This window comes from Aythya marila (genome assembly GCF_965140915.1).
Source record: "Aythya marila genome assembly, chromosome: Z".
Taxonomy (NCBI): Eukaryota; Metazoa; Chordata; class Aves; order Anseriformes; family Anatidae; genus Aythya; species Aythya marila.
In genome coordinates this window covers 3,450,240-3,470,979 of record NC_139080.1, presented here as the reverse complement: position 1 = coordinate 3,470,979, position 20,740 = coordinate 3,450,240, and the positions used below count along the sequence as shown (strand labels likewise).

The 20,740-nt window shown below is 44.6% G+C and overlaps 1 protein-coding gene across 3 annotated transcripts in view; it reads left to right on the top strand.

The window, feature by feature from the left end:
- The first annotated feature begins 6,558 nt into the window (after positions 1–6,558).
- Positions 6,559–20,740, top strand: part of ARK2N (arkadia (RNF111) N-terminal like PKA signaling regulator 2N) — a 43,099-nt gene continuing 28,917 nt past the window's right edge. For 2 of the 3 annotated variants that reach the window (XM_082782968.1, XM_082782970.1), the window contains exon 1: positions 6,559–6,699. The gene's annotated coding sequence lies outside the window, so the exon portion shown is untranslated. Of the gene's footprint in view, positions 6,700–7,297; positions 7,342–20,740 lie in introns of those variants that run through there. The other variant, XM_082782969.1, reaches the window with a different exon arrangement.

Here is a 20,740-nt window from a genome sequence, read left to right as displayed (position 1 = left end):
AGTTGCAAAAGATTATGGTAATGGTTGAGCGTGGTGTGCCTGTCACCAGGAGCTGCTGCTTGTTTCGATTCAGAAATTGATTTCACTGATCTGCAGGATGAGAGATTCTGTTGTTTCATGTCCTCGCTTGAAGCAGTAAGATCATGAGATTGGCACCTGATGGTTATGATGATTACGTGCATCTCTGATTTCTAAGAAGCTGCAAGCTCAGGAAGACAGAGTAAGTAAAGCATTACAACCTCATCACCTTGTGACCTTCCTTGCCTCATATTTTGCACCTTGATGGGGAAGAATTAAAGGATGTTCTTAGAGCTGATGCCTGTGGGATCTGTCTTCTTCCAGATGCCAGAGAGAGCTGATGTTTACCTTCAGGATTTTTAATTAGAAAGTTAGGAAAGTACTAGTTGCCTTGGTTTCATGACTATTATCTTCAGTTCTTTCTGGGCTAAAAATCAAGATGGCAAGAACAGGTGGATGAGCTGTATATTCTGTATATACACATAGGTTAAACAGGCAAAGGGGAAATTGCCTCAAAGAGGTAATTTTTCCTGTTGTGGAAGGGAAAAAGTCATAGTCTTAGAAACAACATATCTGGGCAGATGTTAGAGAGCAGTTTAACAAGGAAGCCATTGTAAGGCACTGGAGGTCATGACCAGTCAATTACGGAATCTTAATCACTTGAGGCTTTTAAGAGCAGATCAGAAATGCTTTGCTTAAGCATTTATTATGCTAAGGAGAGTTGATCATGCTGGGAGATAGTAAGATGGATTAGATGACTGCTTGAGGATGCTACCAGCCCTGTTTGTCAATGAAAGCCTCCGGACTTACTCAGCTAACACACGAAGGCTTTTTATTGCACACGTTACCGTGACTCAAGGCTTGAGTAGGCTTCCTCGGGCAGTGGCACTCCCTGAGCACAACTTTATCACACAACACCACACCAGTTGGGAAACTTGGTGGGAGAAAGGGGGGGGGGGGGTCTCTACGCCTGCACCTGCAGGGTAGCTGTATGGCTCCTGGCTGTGCTACCTCACAGCACGGCAGCATGTGCTGTGGCCCACTCATTGGCAAAAAGCCCGACTACAGAGGATGGCAGGGCTGGACTCCGACTCGAGAGCTGTCCAAAGATAGCCATGTGTTGCTTCCCAGTGTTGGAAATGTAAGGGGGGAAAAAATACCCAGCAGCTGCATGTGAGCTGTGTGCCACAGCTGAGCCATCTGCAGCACATGCAATATAAATCAGGAGCCAGTTGTCAGGGCCTACAGTTTGGCTTTTGATGAGAGCAGGGAAAGTCAAATAAATGAGATTTATGCAGCAAATGGACTGTCAGTAAGATGTCTCAGCTCTTCAGTTACACGTTTGCATGGGCAGGGTGCATTGCAGGGCGATCAGAGACATTCCTGCTCGCCGCTGGTATTTTAGGGCAGCCCAGCTTTTCCAAACTGGGGATCGGATGCCAGCACAGGAACAACTTGCAGAGGTGCTGCCGAGTCAGAAGCGCGCTTGGCTGAGAAAATGTTTGATTTTGGGCTTTGCCCTCTGCCCTGGCAGCTGTTGAGTGTTTCCACGGAGGTCAGAGCTGGTGGCAGGGAGCTGTGCTGCAGCCTGGAGGGAGGCTGCCAGCTGGACCTCTCTGCTGCTGTATATTAGGAAATAATCACCCAACTGGGAATGACACAGTTGCCTGGGGAGGCTTTTGCTTCTTCAGCCCAATTGCAGATTACATCAGCTGCTCCACCCTGAGTCTGATTTTTGGGGATGCTGTGTAATAATCACACCTGCCCAGGCTTCCAGTCATGTGGGGCTCCCTCAGCTCAGCCTGAGCTGGGGATTGCCCTGTTGTACTGCCGTCCCATGTAGGACACGTGTGTGCTTTGTCACAGCTCACTCTGTTCCTCCCTAGGAAATATGAGGATCCCAATTCCACCTGGAAAAAAAATAAAATAAAAAAAGGATTTAAAGTTATGCAGTAGGCGTGAAAATCAGCGGTCAACCTCGAGTATAAACTTGTATAAATGTATAATAAATTTTACCACAAAGTGATAGACTGTTCTTATCAGGACAGCATGCAAAACAATAATTGCTTTAGAAAATAATAATAAAAAAATAATCTTCAAATGAGTTCAGTGGTATGGATTTATTTAAATGAAAACGCTTAGGTACTTTAACTTATAACAAGAATAAAATGCTAGAGGAAAAAAAAGGCAAAATTAAGGCCAATGAGATAAAATACATATATATTTACTCTAAATACACTGGATCAAAAGATGTGGATGGACACTTGGCTATAATTTGTCTAGTCCATATTGTACAAATACTCTTTGTTGCAAATAGTTCACTGAGGTTGCTTTTCAAGCTTACTCTGGCTGAAAACATTCAAAATTTTCTTCATTCATCTTAACCCTTAAGTAGATAGAGAACTTTGGAATTAAATACATTTTAAAAATCTTAAAATAGTTTCAAGATGTATTTGAAAAGGAGGTTGGCTGCATGTTGTACCGTCTCCCGTAAAACACTCCAAATATTCTTTTGATAAAGAATTCTATTTTGGGAAGTTCTAAACAAAACAAAACAAAAAAAAAAGGGATGTGCCAACATGCCTGTAAATGTACTTAAGTATTTTTTTTAATCACATCTAGTACTGAATAGGTCTGGGAAAGATTTCTAAGCTACTCTTTGAGTTTTCAAATTACAGGGACCAGTGCTGGAACGACAGTAATTCTGGTCTGCACAGCCGTGCATGCTGCAAGAAATCCTTCAGCTTCGTCTCCGAGTATGTTGTTGCTGTTAGTATCTTCATGTGGCTTTAGAAACATTTTACGTTTTTTTATGCACTAACTTCATTAAAGCAATCATGTTCCAGGCTGGAAGGATTTCTGCTTCGCTAATTCAGAAATATTTCACTTAAAAAAATAAAAAAATAAATCAGAAGTGAGTAAGCAGAGGCTTTACCAGTAAGCGTGTGCTTCAAGTCAAACTTGCATTTCCTTCATTCTTAGCTGGCTTCCACCTACGTGGTAGGACACAGCACTACCTCCATCTGTCTTTAAGTAATTCAGCATTACACCATTCTTCCTAAACTGTGCAATCTCTGGTTCAAAAAAAAAAAAAAATAAATTAAAAAAATAACACCACCAACCCTCCAAACTCAAGACCTAATGTAATAAATGTTTCCTCTAGCCCCATGCTAGATGTGCCTTTAATGCTAATTAAGCAGCACAGCACAGCTGCTTAATTAGCCAACATTGGCTGGCAAAACCCAGCAGTGAGGAAGGTTTGGCTTTCTTCCTTCCCTGGGAGAGGAGGGCTGCAGCTAGAGAAGAGGTGAGCATTTTAGGGCCGTGTGGGGCATTGCCACCCCCGTGCTGGTGTCCTGGGTGCCTCTTTTCTGATCCCAGGTCAGCAAGTGGAGGAAATGGTGCGACGTCGTGAGGGAGCAGGAGCACAGATAGGATGGCTTGGCTGGGTTTCAGCTTTTGTGACTTCAGATGCTTGGCAGCCTGCAGCTGAGCTTGGAAAATGGGCGTTTTTTAAATGTTACTCAGAAGGTGAAGTTTCTATATATTCTTTCTGCAGAGGATGTTTAGTAATGTGCCTGTGGACCCATGGAGATGGGCTCTTGAAAAATCATTCTCCCGGTCTGGAGCTGGAGGGAAACTTCTGCCCTGGGGGAGGACAAAAGGTGTGAGCAGGTACGGAGGAGGTACTCTGCTCTCCCTGCAAGACCCAGCGAGGGAAACCAGCCTGGAAACACTTACCAGCCGAGCAGCTTGGCATCCAGCTTTTACTTTGACACGGGAGCACAGCACAGGGTCATTCCCGCGCCTGCTAGACATCGTCACACCGCAGGCGAACGCTGAGCTAATTTCCTCCCATTGTCTTTGGGGAAGCACAAGTGCTGCAGAGGGGATGTCGAGGTCCCCTGGAAGCTCGTGCTGTGCCTCCTTCCACAGCTAAACAAACCTCTGCTGCTTCCCCGTGAGCCTTCGAGAGGTGCTCTGCCGAGACTCCCGTGTCTCAGCCGCTCGTTGTGGCGGAGGAGTTCTTATCGCTTCCTTGTGGGGGTAACTAATGCTGAAATAATTTCACTGTTGGCAGATGCAGCCTAAGAGTGATAAAAGAGAGCCAAAGGAGTACAGGAGTACAGGAGTTGCTAGGCTGTACTCCCTGAATTCCTGGAGCCAGCACCACCTCTCACTTTTCTTCTTCCTCTCCTAATCTTTCAGCCTATCTCCCTGAAAATTCAAAACGATCCCCCTGGTATTTCTCCTAATCTGGCATTTAAAGTCTCAGGCAATAAAGCTTTCACCACTTCCCTTAGGGAGACAATTTTCCAGCCTACGGTTCTCTATTCAAAAGCTTTCCACCCTGATTCTCAGCTTAAACATGCCCTTTCTTAATTTCACCCCATTAAAATCATTAATGTATCACCAGTCTTCTCCCTTCATGCCATTTACTTCATTCAAATATTTACAGATCACTAATGTGTCCCTGCTTAGTTTACTAATTATAGTGTACCTATTATATTCAGAACCTCTTCTTTCTTTTCATAATGCCTCCGGGCTGCTGATTCCTTCAGTTGTGGCTCTTTGAGCTCCTTTCCATTTATCACTCTTCTTTGCAAATGTGCGGCAGATGCTCGCCGCCCTCGCCTGTGTCGTTATGCTTTCCTGTGTGCCGTCCAACACGGCATTGCCTGTTCCTCGCTGCCGCATCCTAATGCGTGTGCAGCCGTGTGCCAGCTGTCTCTCAGGAGTCGTGCCCCCGAAGCACGTCCCTTCCTTCAAATAGAGAGGCTGGGATGTGGAACCAGAGGTTGCCCAGAGATGGTTTTAGTCGGTGGGAGGGCACGGTTAAAGCTGCTTGGGAGAGCAGAGGTGGTTCTGGGTTTGAGCTGCCAGCAGGGGTGCCCAGGGCTCATTCATGAAATTGCCGAGGTTGGAAGGGACCTCAGGAGATCCCCCAGTCCAACCCCTGCCCAGCAGGGTCACCCCGAGCATGTTACACAGGATGGCATCCAGGTGGGTTTGAATATCTCCAGAGCAGGAGACTGCACAACCTCTCTGTGCAGCCTGTCCCCGTGCTCTGTCACCTCACTGTAAAGTCCTTCCTCACGGGGCAACAAAACCTCCTGTGGTTCAATGTATACCCATCACCCTTTGTCTTCTCACAGTGCCCTCCTTGTGCCCTCTGCTAATGAGACCACCGTTTTGGGATGGGCTGATTTTGGATGGGTGGGCCAAATTTTGGATGGGCTGATTTTGAACAGGCAGATTTTGGAAGGGCCAAATTTTGGATGTGCTGATTTCAGATGGGCTGATTTTATGTGCCAGTTTTGGGTGGGCTGATTTTATGTGCCAGTTTTGAACAGGGCTATTTTGGGTGGGCCAATTTTGATGTACCGATTTTGAGGTGCTAATTTCGGATGGGCTGATTTCGGACAGGCCAATTTATTGTGCCAGTTTTTGTATGTGCCGATTTTGATGCGTCAATTTTGATGTGCTGATTCTGGGCGGGCTGATTTCGGATGTGGTGATTTTGGCTGGGCCAAAATTTGATGCATCGATTTTGAGGTGCCAATTTTAGATGTGGTGATTTTGGACAGGCCGATTTTGAGGTGCCAGTTTTGGATGTGGTGATTTTGGATGGGGCCAAAATTTGATGTGCCGATTTTGAGGTGCCAATTTTGGAATGTGGTGATTTTGGATGGGCCAAATTTGATGCACCGATTTTGAGGTGCCAGTTTCAGATGTGGTGATTTTGGACGGGGCCAAATTTGATGCGCCGATTTTGAGGTGCCAATTTTGGATGTGGTGATTTTGGATGGGGCCAAAATTTGATGTGCCAATTTTGGATGTGGTGATTTTGGACATGCCAATTTTGATGTGCCGATTTTGAGGTGCCAATTTCGGATGTGGTGATTTTGGGTGGGCCGATTTCAACGCGCCGATTTTGAGGTGCCAATTTTGGATGTGGTGATTTTGGGTGGGCCGATTTCAACGCGCCGATTTTGAGGTGCCGATTTTGGATGCGTCGATTCTGGACGGGCCGATTTTTGATGTGGTGACTTTGGATGTGGTGATTTTTGATGCACTAGTTCTGAGGCGCCAATTTTGGATGGGGCAACTTCGGACGGGCCGCTTTTGTGTGCCAGTTTCATACGTGCTGATTTCGATGCGCTGATTCTGGTGATTTTGTTAATTTCGGACGGGCTGCGTTTGACGCGCCCATTCTGAACGCACCAATTCTCGACAAATTGTCTATCTCCTACAAACACTGCCCGCTCCGCACCACCCCCCAACACCCCCTCTTTCGGACAAAACCCACCTCTTTCGGACAAAAAAACCACACTCAGGACACATCTTTATTCCCACACACGCCTCTCTCCCTTCACCCCACGCTCCCCTGAGGAGGGAGCCGCCTGAGGGCTCCCCCCGCCGCCATTCCCCCCCTCTCCCGCTGCCCGGCCTCCGCCGCGGCGAGGCGCTGCGGGGCGGCGGCCGCTCTGCTCGGCGCTCGCCTGCTCCGGCTACGGAAGTGACGGCGGGCGGCGGAGCCCCGCGGCCTCCGGGGACATTTTCTCCGGTGTCGGGGCGGCAGCGGAGACCCCCCCCCGGCTCCTCCCGGCCGTCCATGCCCCAGCCGCTGCCCCCCCGGGGGGGAGGAGGAGGCGGCCAGGAGGGGCCCTCGGCGCCCAGGTGAGCGCTGGGCGGAGCGGGCGGGGCCCGGCCGTTGTGGCCGCCGTTACCCCGCGTCCCGTCGCGGTGTGGCGGCTCCCTGAGGGGGGTGGGAGTTTGTGTGTGTGTGTGAGAGAGAGAGAGAGAGGGATTTTGGGGAGGAAAGCACAACTTTTGGGGGTCTGCGGGGCGGCAGGGGGGCGATTTTTTTAATTTTAATTTTTATTTTATTTTTATTTGGGGGAAGCCAGGCGCGTTCCCCAGTCTCACAGCTTGGCATCGAGGCTATCCGCCAAACACCTCCTCGGACCCCTCGGGGAGGTCTCGCCCCCTCTTTTTGTTTTTTTTTCTGGCAGGGGGCTCACAGCCTGCCCTGGCCGTGCTCACGCCCTGGTTCCTTCGTGGCGGGGTCCAGCTGCTCGTGTTGACATCTGTAGGTACCTGTGTGAGGCGATAACTGGGTTAAACTGGGTTTTACTGGCACCTCCCTGCCAGCACAGAGTGCCCTGCTGCACCTCAAGGGCTCCAGCAGCTTGGACGTGGAGGGGCTGTGGCGAAAGTGTAAGTCCCGGTTTGTTATTTTTTATTTTTTTTACCGTAGTTCTGGCTTTTAAAAATGAATGAGCAGTAAAGCTTTGGACCTGTAATCGTCTCCTGAAAAGTGTAAGTTTTCTCTTAAACGCCTCCCCTCCGAGTAGATTTTTATTTGGCTTTAAGTCTTTTCTGGTACTTGTCAAGCTTAAGACTGAATAGCAGTCTTCTTACAGGACAGGATACTTGCAGTTTGCACGCTAAAAACTTTAACTGCAAATGTATTATCTCTCTCCTTAGAACAGCAGACAAACATTTACACTTAAAATGTTTGTCTTAAAGTGTTTTCAGTTGCCTGGATCGGTTAATAAACCCAAGGTCTGACCTTGGTGATACACCATGCACTCCAAATAAGTGGGAACACGGTGCTCCTCTGAGGTGCTCATCGTGTGGCCCTCCTGCCTCCCGTCGCACCCGTAATCACCATTTCTGAGAGAGGAGCAGCTTCCCTGCTGCCCTGGAGGAGGGAGAGCTGCCTTTGTGGAGGCAATAAGTGTGTAACAACCTCTGAGGAGAACACTAAGTTGCTTGTGAGGCGTGTTTGCTAAACCCAGACGCCCCACATGGAGCTCAGATGGCAGGTAAACCCTTGGTGCAGGAGCAGTGGGATGAAGTGCAGTGAGCTCATCTCCCTCGCGGCAGTCGGTTTTCAGCAGTTTTGTGAGCATTTCATGTGTCCGGTGATCTAGAGGAGCCTGCTGCTGGCGAAGGAAGCTCCAAAGCAGGTGGTTATGTGGCTACTAAAAGCTAATAAAAGGTTGCTCTCTGTGGTTCTGGCATACCAGCAAGGCTGGTGTTTTGTCTGTGTGGCTTGGGAGGAGGGACGGGGGGTGAAGGAAGGCAGTACGTGAGTACAGGCAGCTGGTATTTGTGCTCAAGTATGAGAATAACACTTGTGACTCATTTTAAGCACTTGAATTTTTAATTATAATGTGTTGACTATTTCTGTTTGCTCTTCGAGCTAATTGCTAGTTGGCTAGCACACAGGCTTCACAAAGAGGTGCGATGAGAAATTCCTGAGAAATCAGGAAGAGGAAAGGGCTCTTTCCTTGCGCACAGCGCGCGGCGCAGCCTGGCCCTCTGCTCTTGCACGAGGGCTGCCCGCTCAGTAAAAACCCGAAGCACACAAAAAATGAGCTTGGAAATGAGCGGATGCGTCGAGGTGGGTACCGTGGGGGGAAGCAAAAGGGGAAGAAACCCGAAGCCGACCGCAAGGCAGTTGGGAACGGTAAATGCGCGGCGGTCCCAGCACGTGAGCCGAGCTGTGCCGTAAGCGATAACGGGGAGGTAGGAAGGAAGGACGTCTGCCTGCGTCTGGCAAACGGGCAGCTGGCTGCGTGGACGAGGTGGGGATTAGTGGGGTAAGATAAGACTGGATGAACAAAGAGTAAATATAGAGAATCGTGGGGGGCTTTGAACGCTAAGCGTTACGGAGATAAGTTGGTGTAACTTGATCAGAACAACAAGAAATAATTGCCTCGTTTTTCCTGACCCCCCCCGTCTTCTTGCTGGGTGTTTACATTTACAGTGCAGGCTTTTTCACCTCGCCTCCAAGGCTGGAACAGATTTTCTTCACTTTCTTCACTATCTCTTACGCGTGATCCCATCAGCCCCCTGCTCCACCAAGGATGCCTGTGACGTTTGTGACCCACAAGATATCAGCATCTCACAAAAACAGCTATTTCCAGGGTGGGAGCATCCGCACGCCGTGCTGAGGTGGCTCCGCTCTGCGTGAGCAGTCTGGTTACACTCTGGCCAAAATATTACCACTAAAAGCATTGAAAGCTTCGAAACTTTTCACATGAGTAAGTTGTTCCATCAACCTGTGTCTCGTTCGCTGTAACATCTCAAAGGCAGTGGGTTGATGGTACTTTCTGAGCACGGGGTCTGTGGTCCATCTCTGCTTCTGTGTTTTCGCCTGCAGCTGACCATGTGGCTTACAAACCTGTAAACATTGACAGAAGCTGGGCAGCAGGCTTAATAACACATTTACTAGATCAAAGTGAGAGATTTCAGTACTTCATGCACGTAACTCACACCTCAGAAGAGGCTCTCCTGGAAGGAGGTACTAGAACTTGAACAGCGTTTGCTGACTTGTGCATTGTGGGGAACCAAAAATGAAACGGCCGTGGGAGAGCGTGACGGGCTCGGGGCTGGGAGAGAGCACGGGGATAAAGAAGAACTGCTGCACGATTACAGCACTGAGACTGCAGCTTAGGCTGTGTGTAGGTCAGCAAGGAAGCCACTTCTGGCTCTGTTTTCCAGCACACGAAGCGGAGCTCAGCAGAGAACCAGAGCTTTTGACTTAGGTGCTGTAGCTGCGGGGCAGCTGAGCTGTTACAGCACCGGGATCAGCTGCAGCAGAAATTTCTGCTTTGAGTCTACAGATTGGGAGCTAGGATGTAACTGCTACATACGGGCAGTTCTGAGGGGGGGTGAAAAAAAACAACAAAAACAACAGAATATATTATCTTTATTTTTTTTTTTTTAATACTAATTTAGATATAGAGTAACTATAAGCCTCTGCAGTTGCTTTATGCCAAGTCCATCTCTGAACTCGCCTGGAGTGACTGATAGTGTCGCTCACCCAGTTGCTGTGAAGTTAGAATTGAAATTTGTGGTTGCCTGTTCGCACTTGTTTGTGTTCCCCCTTCGCACGGCTGATGAGCACGAGCAGAGCTGGTACGGTGTAGTAATTTCTGCACGGATGTGACTTTGTTTCTGCAGTTGAGGCACATGGCCATTACTCATTCAGGACTGGAAATGAGATGCAGCTGGGTGCCTGAGGTGTTGCTGTTACACCGTTGCAGATGCATTACTGAATGCACAGGGAGGTCAAGTAACGTGCCCATGGCTGTGTGGTGAGTCGTCTTTAGATTCCCAGGCATCCGACCTAGTACCCCTTTTTATTTAAGAAGATATTTTTAATCAGTTTCACCACATAGCCTGTCTCCTGAATGTTCAGAAGTGGATTTAATTAACAAAATAGTGTACGGACTTTGGCCATATCACACCTTGTGATACTTGTCTCCCAGAAGACAGCTGAAAGCTGTTGGGTCTCAGTCTGGCAGCTTTTAAGTCATAAGAATAGGTGGACACTTCAATTAAATGCAGGTAGTTAAGACTCAAGCTAGCATTTTTGTTTCAGTGTACTTGCATCTTAGCTTTGATTTCATAATGAAACTTCTGCAGCATCCTGCAGGACGCTCTTCTGCTTTTATGCTTTATAATTTCCTCAAAGTGAGCAGGCAGAAACTGACTGTGGTTGGATAATGTTCTTGCCACGTTTCTTCTGTAATGTCTTATTTCATAGTGCTTGGTCATTAGTCTTCCAGGACTATTTCAGAGAAAGCAGATTTCACTTCCATTCATTCAAAATGGATAGAGACCAAGAGGCTCTCAGTAGCAGAGCTGGGAATAGCTGAGAGCCAGGCTTTGCAGTGCCAGTTGTCTGTGAGTAGTTTCCACCATTTCAGTAATTGTTTTTTCATTGGGAATATTGTGTTTCCATGATAGCAGTTTGCACCGTATGCTCCAACAGTCCTGTCAAACTTGAAGTAAAAAGAAGCAACTTAACATGATAGCCAGATAAGATTGAGATAGCATGGTTCTCCTGTACCGTGGTTTCTAATCAGCTGGAAATCTCCCGACTCCTCAGTTTACTCTCCCAGTTCTTGCTCTGTGGGAATGCCAGCTCCTGTAGTGAGATCTAAGTAACCTGGTACAAGCAAAATTTTAGGGAAGAGTGATAAAGGCTGGGCCAGGAAGCTGTCTATTAATCCCGAGTACTCTCGTTAGGAATACAATGTAAGATAAGGGTTGTTTTTTTAGAGACTCTGCTAAGGAAGTGAGCTGGATGAAATGCCGGTAGCCTGAGGTCTCGCTGTGTTTCACAGGATGTCTTTTGGAAATGAAGTTGTCGCTGTGGGAAAGAACGAGCTTGTAGGTAACGGTGCCCACGAGCTGAATTACTTATAAATACAATTTGAGTTGTCAATAGCTGTGGTTCCCCCAGAACTCCTAGTACTTTTTGATCAGCATTGCGTGGAATATGAGGAGTTGAAAATAAATGTGTTGTTTAAAAAAAAAAAAAAAAAAAGAAGTTTTATTTTCTATGGTTTGGTTACTGATATTAATAAGTCATCTTAAAGGCGATTCACAGGCCTTGGATCCCAGGCCATTCTTGATCTACAGCTTTTATCAGCCCACTGTAATAACAGAAACTCCAGAAATTGTTGAATACAGCAAAACTAAGCTAGGGAAATCTAGTGAGTATCATATTGCAGCTAGCTACTTTTTGAGGGCTTATGAAGCTGTAGACCTCACGTAATTTAAAAGTTGTTTTAATGATGCATTTGATTTCTCTTTTTTTTTGGGTTATAAGGTGAAAGTGCTTGTTCTACTTAACACCTGTAGTGAATTTTACTGCCCCATGGAATTTGTAAAGCTACATCAACGATAGGGCTGTGTTGGATGAACACAGTGGGATTTAATTAATATTCCAGACTTAACACCATTTTTTCTTCTACATCTCCTTTTGCTAGGAAAGTTATATGTATGTTACTTATACATCTTCTATTGTTAATTATTAGCGTTATTCTTAAGAAAGCTCTTCCAGCTGAGCTTTTTTCCTTAAGTAAAGAACAATAATGCAAAAATCATTTGGGGGTAAATAGTGTTTTTGATTTAAGGGTAAGTGGGGCTTTTTTTTCCTGTTACTACCTGCATGGTACTGATGAAAACTACCATCCAGTTTTCTTTCTCTCTCTTTATAGTTGGTAACTTGGTGTTCTCTTGGGTATGCTGATACTTAATCCCTGTAGGCAAATACATGCAAAGTCTTCTGTACATTGTGGGAAAGAAATGCCTATTTCCTGGTCTGTCTGTTGTCCTCTCACAGCAAAGGTCTAATTTCTTCACCTGTGCCAGCTGGAAGTAAATGCTTTAGGAAGTATCTGATAGTAAAAACAGCATTAAAAACATTATTCATAATGCACATGCAGCTGGCTTCTGACCCAGTCAGTTGTGTGTTAGAAATACCCAGAGCAGCTTTTGTTCAGTTGTAGAACCAACCTGTGTGCTTCCTACTAATTTATTCACCTGCTGGCTGTCAAAAGCTAATTAACCCTCTTCTGCACTGTCCTTTTTCCTGACGTGCTCTGTTCTCCTGCCGTAACAGATCGTGCCCCAGTCTCTTGCTTACTGCCTGCGTCCAGACACCTATGGCTGCTGAGTCCCGTGAGAATTTCCTGTATTTTTTGTCACAGTAGTTTCTTAGGAAACCTCAAATAGGGAGCAGTGCACTGGGATTTGTAAAAATACAGACTCAAAGTTTGGCTGTCTTGTTAGCTGTGGTCTTGGTTACAGTCCAGCAGCACAGGTGAACTTTCTTAGTGTGAAGGCAGCAGGTTGTTCCTGCTGGAGCTCTGTGTGGCTTGCTGAGTCCTTAGGTCACGACAGAGCACTGTAACAACAGCTTCCTTCAGAGGAGCATGTTGAACATGTAGAAACTACATTTGCAATCTGTTAGACACCAAAATAAATTGGTATCTCTTATTACTAGTTTTTAGAAAGAGACTTTGGCGTCAGTAATGGCCCAACAGCAGTTGATGTCTACTGTTGCTAAAATGTTCATAATTTGACCGAATGACTTTGTCATTAGTGTATTGATAACATTTATTTTTTTAGTAGTATGCCTACTGCAATTTCATGTCACAGCATTTAGATTTTACACTTCTAGCTTAATAGGTAAATCAAAAAATGAATGCTAATAACTTGTGGATGAGGAAATAACTTGAGGTGAGGGTCTGGCTTTTAGATCCTTTCCAGCCTGTGTGTAAAGTCTGGGCTTGTCACCTAGTTCTTCAGCTGTCCAGACCATAAAATGTTTATGTCGCTGCCACATGTGGCAGGAAGATTCTGGCTTTAGAAAAAAAAACAAACAAACACAGTTTTGGTATTGAATTTAGGTGTTCAAAGTTTTAAAATACACAAAATTTGGTTTGCGTTTACTCCTTCCATACTAATATGTGACAAAGATGTGTAAAATGGGCTGATGGTAAAATACTTGCAGACTGTAAGTTTGCTTAATATGTCTGTTAACTCGTCTTTGTTAAAGACAGACGGCTGTCATAAATCGATACCAGTGGTAGTTTATTGAGTGGCTTTGTCTTTTAGGTAGCTTTGAGAGATGGTGAGCTGCTGGTGATTCCCTTCGTGTGCTGCACCAGCTGCGGCAGGAGCACAGGAGCTGGCACGGTCCCTGCAGCAGGCAGGCAGCCCCCTAACTGGAAGGGAGCAGTGGCACAGAACTTGACAAAACAGCTCGTTATTGAGAGTGTCTGTGCTCCCCATCGCAAGGGTTGTTTAATTACAGGGTGGTTTTCTGCAAGATCAGGTGGATTGTCTGGTGTTGTCCCTTGCTGCAGGTCTGTCACTGCTGTCCCTTGTGTTAGGCTGCTAACCCTGCTCTCCTGGAGTGTAGTTCTCTGATCTCATTCAGTCCCCTGGCCCTGCCATCAGGTAGGGAGCTTCCTCCTGGGAAGGCGGATGGCAGACGGAGCAGCAGGTAGGCAGTTCTGCCTCCTCGCCGTGGCACTGAGCTGCTGGAGGGGCTGAAGGACTTGTGGAGCTGCCGTGTGAGTATCCCACAGCACTCGCTGCTGCTTCACATTTTCCAAATAACAGCAGCAGCAGGGTACAGAGTGTTCGTTTGTGCCTGTCTGTGCTGGATCTGCTTTGATTTTGCCGGAGACAGCAGTGAGATGACTCGTGCTTCGAAGTTACATTGCTCTTGCCTTTTGAGCTATTAGTGGGTAATGCAACGTGTGATTACTTTCAGGCTTTTACAGATAAACGTTCTTAATAGAAATCAGATCTGTACTCTGAAGACCAGGATTGAAGCGTTACTGTTGTTCCCAAGCAATTTTAAAGACGTGGCATTTCTGTGAGCACTACTTTATTGACCACAGTAGAACAACGGACCAATGATTCTGGAGAAGAGGTTTGCTTATTTAAAATGGCGTGAACCAACAGAGGAAGCACATTTATTTTGAGTTATAGAAATGGATAGGTGAAATGGGAAAGTTTGTTAAACTCAAAGTCTTACAAAAAGATAGTGCATCTCTATGGCTATCCTCAGTAGGGTGATCTTGTGCAAGCTAATAAATGGGAGAGGAAAAAAGAAATGAAGCATGGCTCTCCCAGCATGAATTTCTACCACTAGTTTTATTGAAAGAATAAAGAAAATCTGAGTGAAACTCTTAAATTTTTAGGAACAGGTAGTGATAAAAATATGCCCTCTGCAATTTATGGAGTAGAGAGTGCTGTAGACTTTAGATCACTGTGCACTTGGAAGAAAGACAGTTATGCTCTGAGGAAGAAATGGTATTTTAGAAGGGTAAATGTGTCTTTATCTGTATGCTAATGGATTTATTTTTACAAGGACTGTGATTTTTGTGGGATTTTGGTGCAGCTGGTGAATGTTTCTGCAAGACTCTGTCAACTTGTAAAGTAACCCGTAGCTGGTAGTTACTTTATTTTTATTTGTACAGTTTATTTTATTTGGAAGAGGCAGGAAATGTGCATTAAACATTAGAATGCAAAGACCAGTATTTAAACGTAAAACCTTGTTTCTTATTAACAATGGAAAATGTTGCTTTTAAAGGTTTCAAAGGATGCTTCCCAAACCTTTGTTTAATACATATGCTTGTAGTTTTTATTCTGCCTTGAATAATTTGTATAGCCAGCCTGTTGAGCCCACAGTAGGAGCAGCCTATTTTTAACCTCAGTTTGTTTATGCAAAACCAGTTGAAACAGAGCATTACTTTAATCCTTTCTTCTTTTGTTTCACACCTCAATTCTCTTACCACGTCCCTTGCAGAAAGGGTCCTATTCTTTAGGGTTGCTACCAGGCCTGATTTATGAATCATCTGATAAAGAGCCAACTCCACTCCCAGAAATGTGCCTTAGGTAGAATTGTATGCTCGTGAGTCAGCTTCAGGGCAGCATTTTCAAAGGAACACTATATAAATTACACAGTATCCATGCGGGGGTGGCTCAGTGTTATGAAAAATCTGCTCTAGAGCATCGTGCATGCACATCCACACAGCGCTGAGTCAACTGTCTTGAGTTAAATTGAGTCCTGGTTGCACTTGTGTTGTTTGAAGAGCAGAGGTATGTGTGACACTTAGAGGGAAATAAAAGGCATGTGCTAAGAATGTGCGGTATCCCTGGGGAGGAGGTGGAGGAGTACAAAAGACAGCAGTTGGGAAGTCCAGAAAGCATCACTGCTTCCTTGTCATCATGCAAGTTAGTTTTTTTTAGTGGTCTAATTCTGTGGATTGATTAGTTTTTAATTACTTAGGCATTTTGTTGTTGGGCACATCCGCGCTTAGTGTTAGTAGGAGAATGGCACTGATGAGCTTGCTGCATTAGGAAGCCTGGTTAGAGTAAAAAAGAAGGCATGGCAAACACGTGGATACACCTGCAAAGGATTTAGGCAAACATTCAGAAGTGGCCAGTCACTGCAACTCCACATCTCCACGGTCGTGTGACTCTCTGTCACAAGTGGGCATAACTTTGGTGTTTGCCCAAGTTACTGTTCTGTTAGGATGAATTAGTCTTGGGTGTCATGGTCAGCTCCTCAGTATCCAGGTTGTGTGCTGCTCCTGCCCTCCCCATCTCCCCTATCTTTAGGTAAGTGCTTGATTCAGAGCTCCTGCTGCTCTTGTCAGAATGTTTACATTTTTTACTGTTTAAAAAAAAAAAAAAAAAAAAGACTCTTTTACGCAGTTCTGTTGGGCTAAGCTGTATACATTTGTCTATAACTTGTTTAGCTCTTACTCCATCCATGCTCAGTTGCTTTCGGTAAAGAGGAGATAATCCACTGCTGATAGAAATCATTGTTTAGGGAAGTTTCAGCCACTGTATTCTTTAGGTCCATATAAATGTAAAACCATTTAGATGAAAACTGGAGCTGTAAGGTGTATTTCCTCTGGGCAGACTGCTTTAGTTAGCTCTGTTTTCTAAATAAGTAACTAATCTGCAGCACTGCAGTTTAACTTTTCATTTAGCTAGTCACAGACTGTACATTTTCTGCAAAACTGTACATTTTCTGCAAAACTATAGGTACCGTTTCTCTTTTTTCAAATTATAGCTTGTGAATGAATGGCTAGTGGTGTGAGGAGGTGGGTTGTTCAACCTTTTTTTCTTTCAATGCTAAAATGGCATTCAAAGACAGTATTTTGCTAGATATATATGTATATTTTTTAATGTAAGCAATTGCTGGAACTGGTGTAAGAACAGTCATAAGCAGGTAGAAGTGAACTGCTGCCCTCTGGGTAAGAGGACATTGTGGAGTCTGCGTCAGCGGAGGTTTTCAAGATGTGCTTTGTGCTAGGTACTCTCACCTAGGCTCACTTTTCCAGGTGATCTTTGGAGGTTCCTTCCAGCCTGGGCTGTTCTGTGAAATGTGCCAGGAGTGAACTAAAGGCTCTGCACCCAGAGGTGGTCAGGCACTGCGACGGGCTCCCCAGGGACGTGGTCACAGCACCGAGCCTGGCAGAGCTCACAAATCATTGGGCCAATGCTCTCAGACACACGGTTTGATTTTGGGGTGGTCCTCTGGGGACCCAGGAGTTGGACTTGATGATCCCTGTGGGTCCCTTCCAACTGAGGATATTCTGTGATTCTATGCTTTACGGTGACTTTTAAGAGCAAGCTGCTGTGAGAGGTTTACTTCTTCTGAGTCTGTCGTACCCACAGCTGCTGAGGGAGCGCAGGCTTCATTCTTTATCATGAATCAGTTCAATAACACCTAAAAAGATGACGTACAAAGAAGATGAGGCTATCATGATGTTTATTAAGTGTGTCAGGCTTTATCATTTGTTTTGGGTGAAACTCATTTCCTACTGACATGGCAGGATTTACAATTCTAAAGGACATTTGCTTTGCTGAAAGCAAAACAAAAATGTTTTGAAGGATGCACATGTGGCCAGTTACTGATTAAAAGCATCCATACTGTCCTTGGTACAATTATTTGTGCAGTAGAATATATTAATAGCATAAATTCCACAATAGTTGTTCTTCCGGAACTACTAATACCTCTGTTCAAATTTCTTTTTTGGGGGGTTTTTAACCATTTTTTATCTTCAAAAATCTCAGAGCAAACAGTGCTGTGAAGGAAATACTTGGCAGTCCCCCCTGTGGGGATTTGGAACCTGTGAGTTCAAGGTGTGATGAGATCAAACAGCAGGTAGTTTTTTGTCAGGTTTGTTTTTATCTGAAGGGATGCTTTGTTCCATGCCCTCCCTTCCCTAGTCTTACTGCCAGCTCTGGCAGAAAATTTCTTATATTTTGTGTATTTTGTGGGGTGTGTGTGTTTTTTTTTGTTTTGTTTTGTTTTGTTTTGTTTTTCCTGCTGAAGTGAATCTAGCCAAGAAAGGCCGAGCCAGCTTTGGAGCAAAGGAAGGAGCAGGACTGCCCACTCGTGAGCAGGGGGTAAAAAACATCTCGATGAGAGGCAGCGAGCTGTGAGACTGGCTGGGCTGTCTCTGCTCGTCTGACCTTTGGAATCCTCCTGACTTTCTTCACAAAAGTGCAGTTTTCAAAGAGAGCAAATTGTCTGCTTTTACAAACGAGTCCGTGACTTGAAAGCACTTCTCATGTACAGGTAGATGTTTAAAGGTTTCCACGTAGTGGTGCTTGCTGTGTGTGGTTGAAAAATAAAATAATCTGTTGAAAAAAGCTAGCCTAGGAGTTTTTATAGAATTGCTTTTTTGAGTCGATATCTGTGCGTCTGAGAAAGGAGAGTGACATTTCTGAGCAATATCTAATTAAGTATCCATCTGTGTCTGTAAGCACCACAGCTTATTTTTCAGTGCTATGTTGTTCTCGTTTAAGAAGAAAACTGTTCTTTTTCTTGTGTTACTTTGAGATCACCTTTTCTAATGCCATTGCAAGAAAAGAGAGTGACAAGAAAGGACGGGCGTTTTTCAGTACAGTCTATTTCTCTTTATGATCTATACATTTCTCCAATAGAGCTAAATCAATGGTTTTTTTTCTTCTTTGAGATGTGACTTTCCTTGGCATAGATATTTTACCCCCACAGTCTGCATTCTTCCCTACAGCAAAGTCTGTTCGAATCACGACAAACCTTCTTCCCCCAAGATAAATGTGCAGTTTTTTATGCACAGTAACACCAGAATTCCTGCAGATGAAGCTAGGGATATCACGTAAGCCAGCAGGGCAGACTGGAGTCCGTGGATGAGGAGGCTGCTGGATGTCCTTGATACCATCTCTACCACCCGTGAAGACTCCTGGTGCCTGAGGGAGGCTGCTGAGGACAGGACCAGGCTGTGGCCAGCCCGATCTCACGGGTCCTGCTCTGAGTGGGCAGGAGCTGGGAGCAGAGAACTTCGGAGCAGACCCGTTGTACAGAAACTGTCCTGTGGTTCTGTGACTCTCTGTATTTGGGTTGTTAAAGCTCGGAATTTTTATAAAATTCTTGCAGCGTGAGTGAAAAGAGGTCTGGTGTGGTTTGAGTAGTCAAAACATGATCCTGCATAATAATAAAAGGCTTTATTTTGGATTTAGACTCTCAGCAAGGTTGCAACATGTAGATAAAACATAATATTTGTTGTTTTTTTTTTTTGTCTGATAGACCAGCAAGATGGAAGGTCAAGTACTGATGTCTTTATGTTCCCTTTGGGGCTTGTGAGTAGACGATGTTCCTGGGTAGGACACTCATGAGAAAAAAATCCCTGGTCAATTTGTGCCACCCTTTAGCTCTGTGTTGGGCTCCCCTGACCGAAAGGGTGAAGGGTACAGAAGCTGTTCTGTGGTTACTAGCTTGAATTTTAAAATGCATTTCTTTTGGCCAGGCTATTATTCTTACTGTATGTATTTGAGCAACCAAGTTTGTTCCTGCATGAGTAGAAATCACATTTCAAAGTTCCTAGGAAAGGTATTTTTCTGTTCAAAGTGTATTACCAAGCAAAAGCTGGGAGTTGCACTAGCAGATACAGTACATACCCCGCTGTGAGTGGCTTGGCAAGAGTTATATATTCATCAGATCTCTGTTCTGCTTTCATGTCTCCTAGGAACATTATTTGGTAATGTAGATTTGCAGATGATATATGTAGGAATACTGATTTTATTACAGCGTTGGGATGCTGTTGTCTCAAAGGTGTATTCGTCATGTGGGTTTGTTGATACTGGGCTGTGGCCTGGTAAATAAATGGGCTCTTACGTGATATTTATTACCTACATTAAATTACCATCTCCAGAAATTCTTCTTTTAAGTTGGTTTCAAGAGAATTTTTCTCAGTGCAAATATTGGGAACATTTTTCTCTCTATCTATTTTCCTTTATTTTAAACTTACTCTATTCTTGTATTTTTTCACGTGAAATGGGGTTCCTACTTGTTTTTTTGTTTCCTTTTTTGTATTCAGTATACCTAGAGTTGTCACCTGTGCCTTTCTTCTGTTGTCTGTTATTAACTAAGTTTTCTTTCCTTAGCTGGTGTTTCCCATATTTATTTTCATAAATCTGTTGCATCATCCAGCATTTCATTCATTTGCCTGAAGGAGACACGACCTCTACTTTAATGTTCTTTTGAAAGTGAAGTTTTGAAGTGGGTTAGGGCAGACAGCACAACCCACAGCATCTTGAACCAGGGAAGCAGCTTCACTCTGTGCTACAGGCAGCAGCAGCATTCACATACAGGCAGCTTGGGATCGATGGGGAGACAAGAAGGATTGTCAGGGCATAGAAAAACCTCTCTGACCCATCTATGCTCTCTTAGGCTGCTCAAGTGCTATTTGCCCTTGCCTGCAAAAATGCTGTTTTAAAATAGTAAAGCTTAATATTGCTTTTCCTTATGTGTCTATGCCTTTTTTTTTTTTTTTTGAAGTGCCATAAATTTGTTGTTTTCTGTACTTCTAAACCCATGAACCATTTGTTCCATACAATTAATCTGCGAGCGAATGCGGTAACTTCCTTCGCTTTTTTCTTGCATTGAATTCCAAATGGAAATTTGGGTTGAAGGCAGAGTGTGAAAAATTAAGATAAAACGATAAATATTGTACTGCTGAAATTTTATTATTATTTTTTTTTAATTCCCTGAAGGTGCTCTAAGTGCTGCTTAGTTGATAACGTGCAAGTTATTAATCAGAAAAATAGCTTGTTTTTTGTACTTGTGCTGAAGCAATGCAATTTATTAAATTATAATTTAAAGTAAAATAGCGGTGTGGGTGGATACTGTTTGTCAGTTGCAGCCCATACTACTTTATGCTGTTCTCCTGGCAGATTTAAGAGAAACTAGGTCAGCCTGTAGGTTCTTGTACCAGCAGGACTTGTACGGGAGCCTTTCAAGGAGCACCGAGTGGTGTTTTAGATGCTCCTGATACGTTTTTACACATGGCTCACGTTGGTACTGTAAGTTTTATAAATTATCTTAAAAACATTAGAT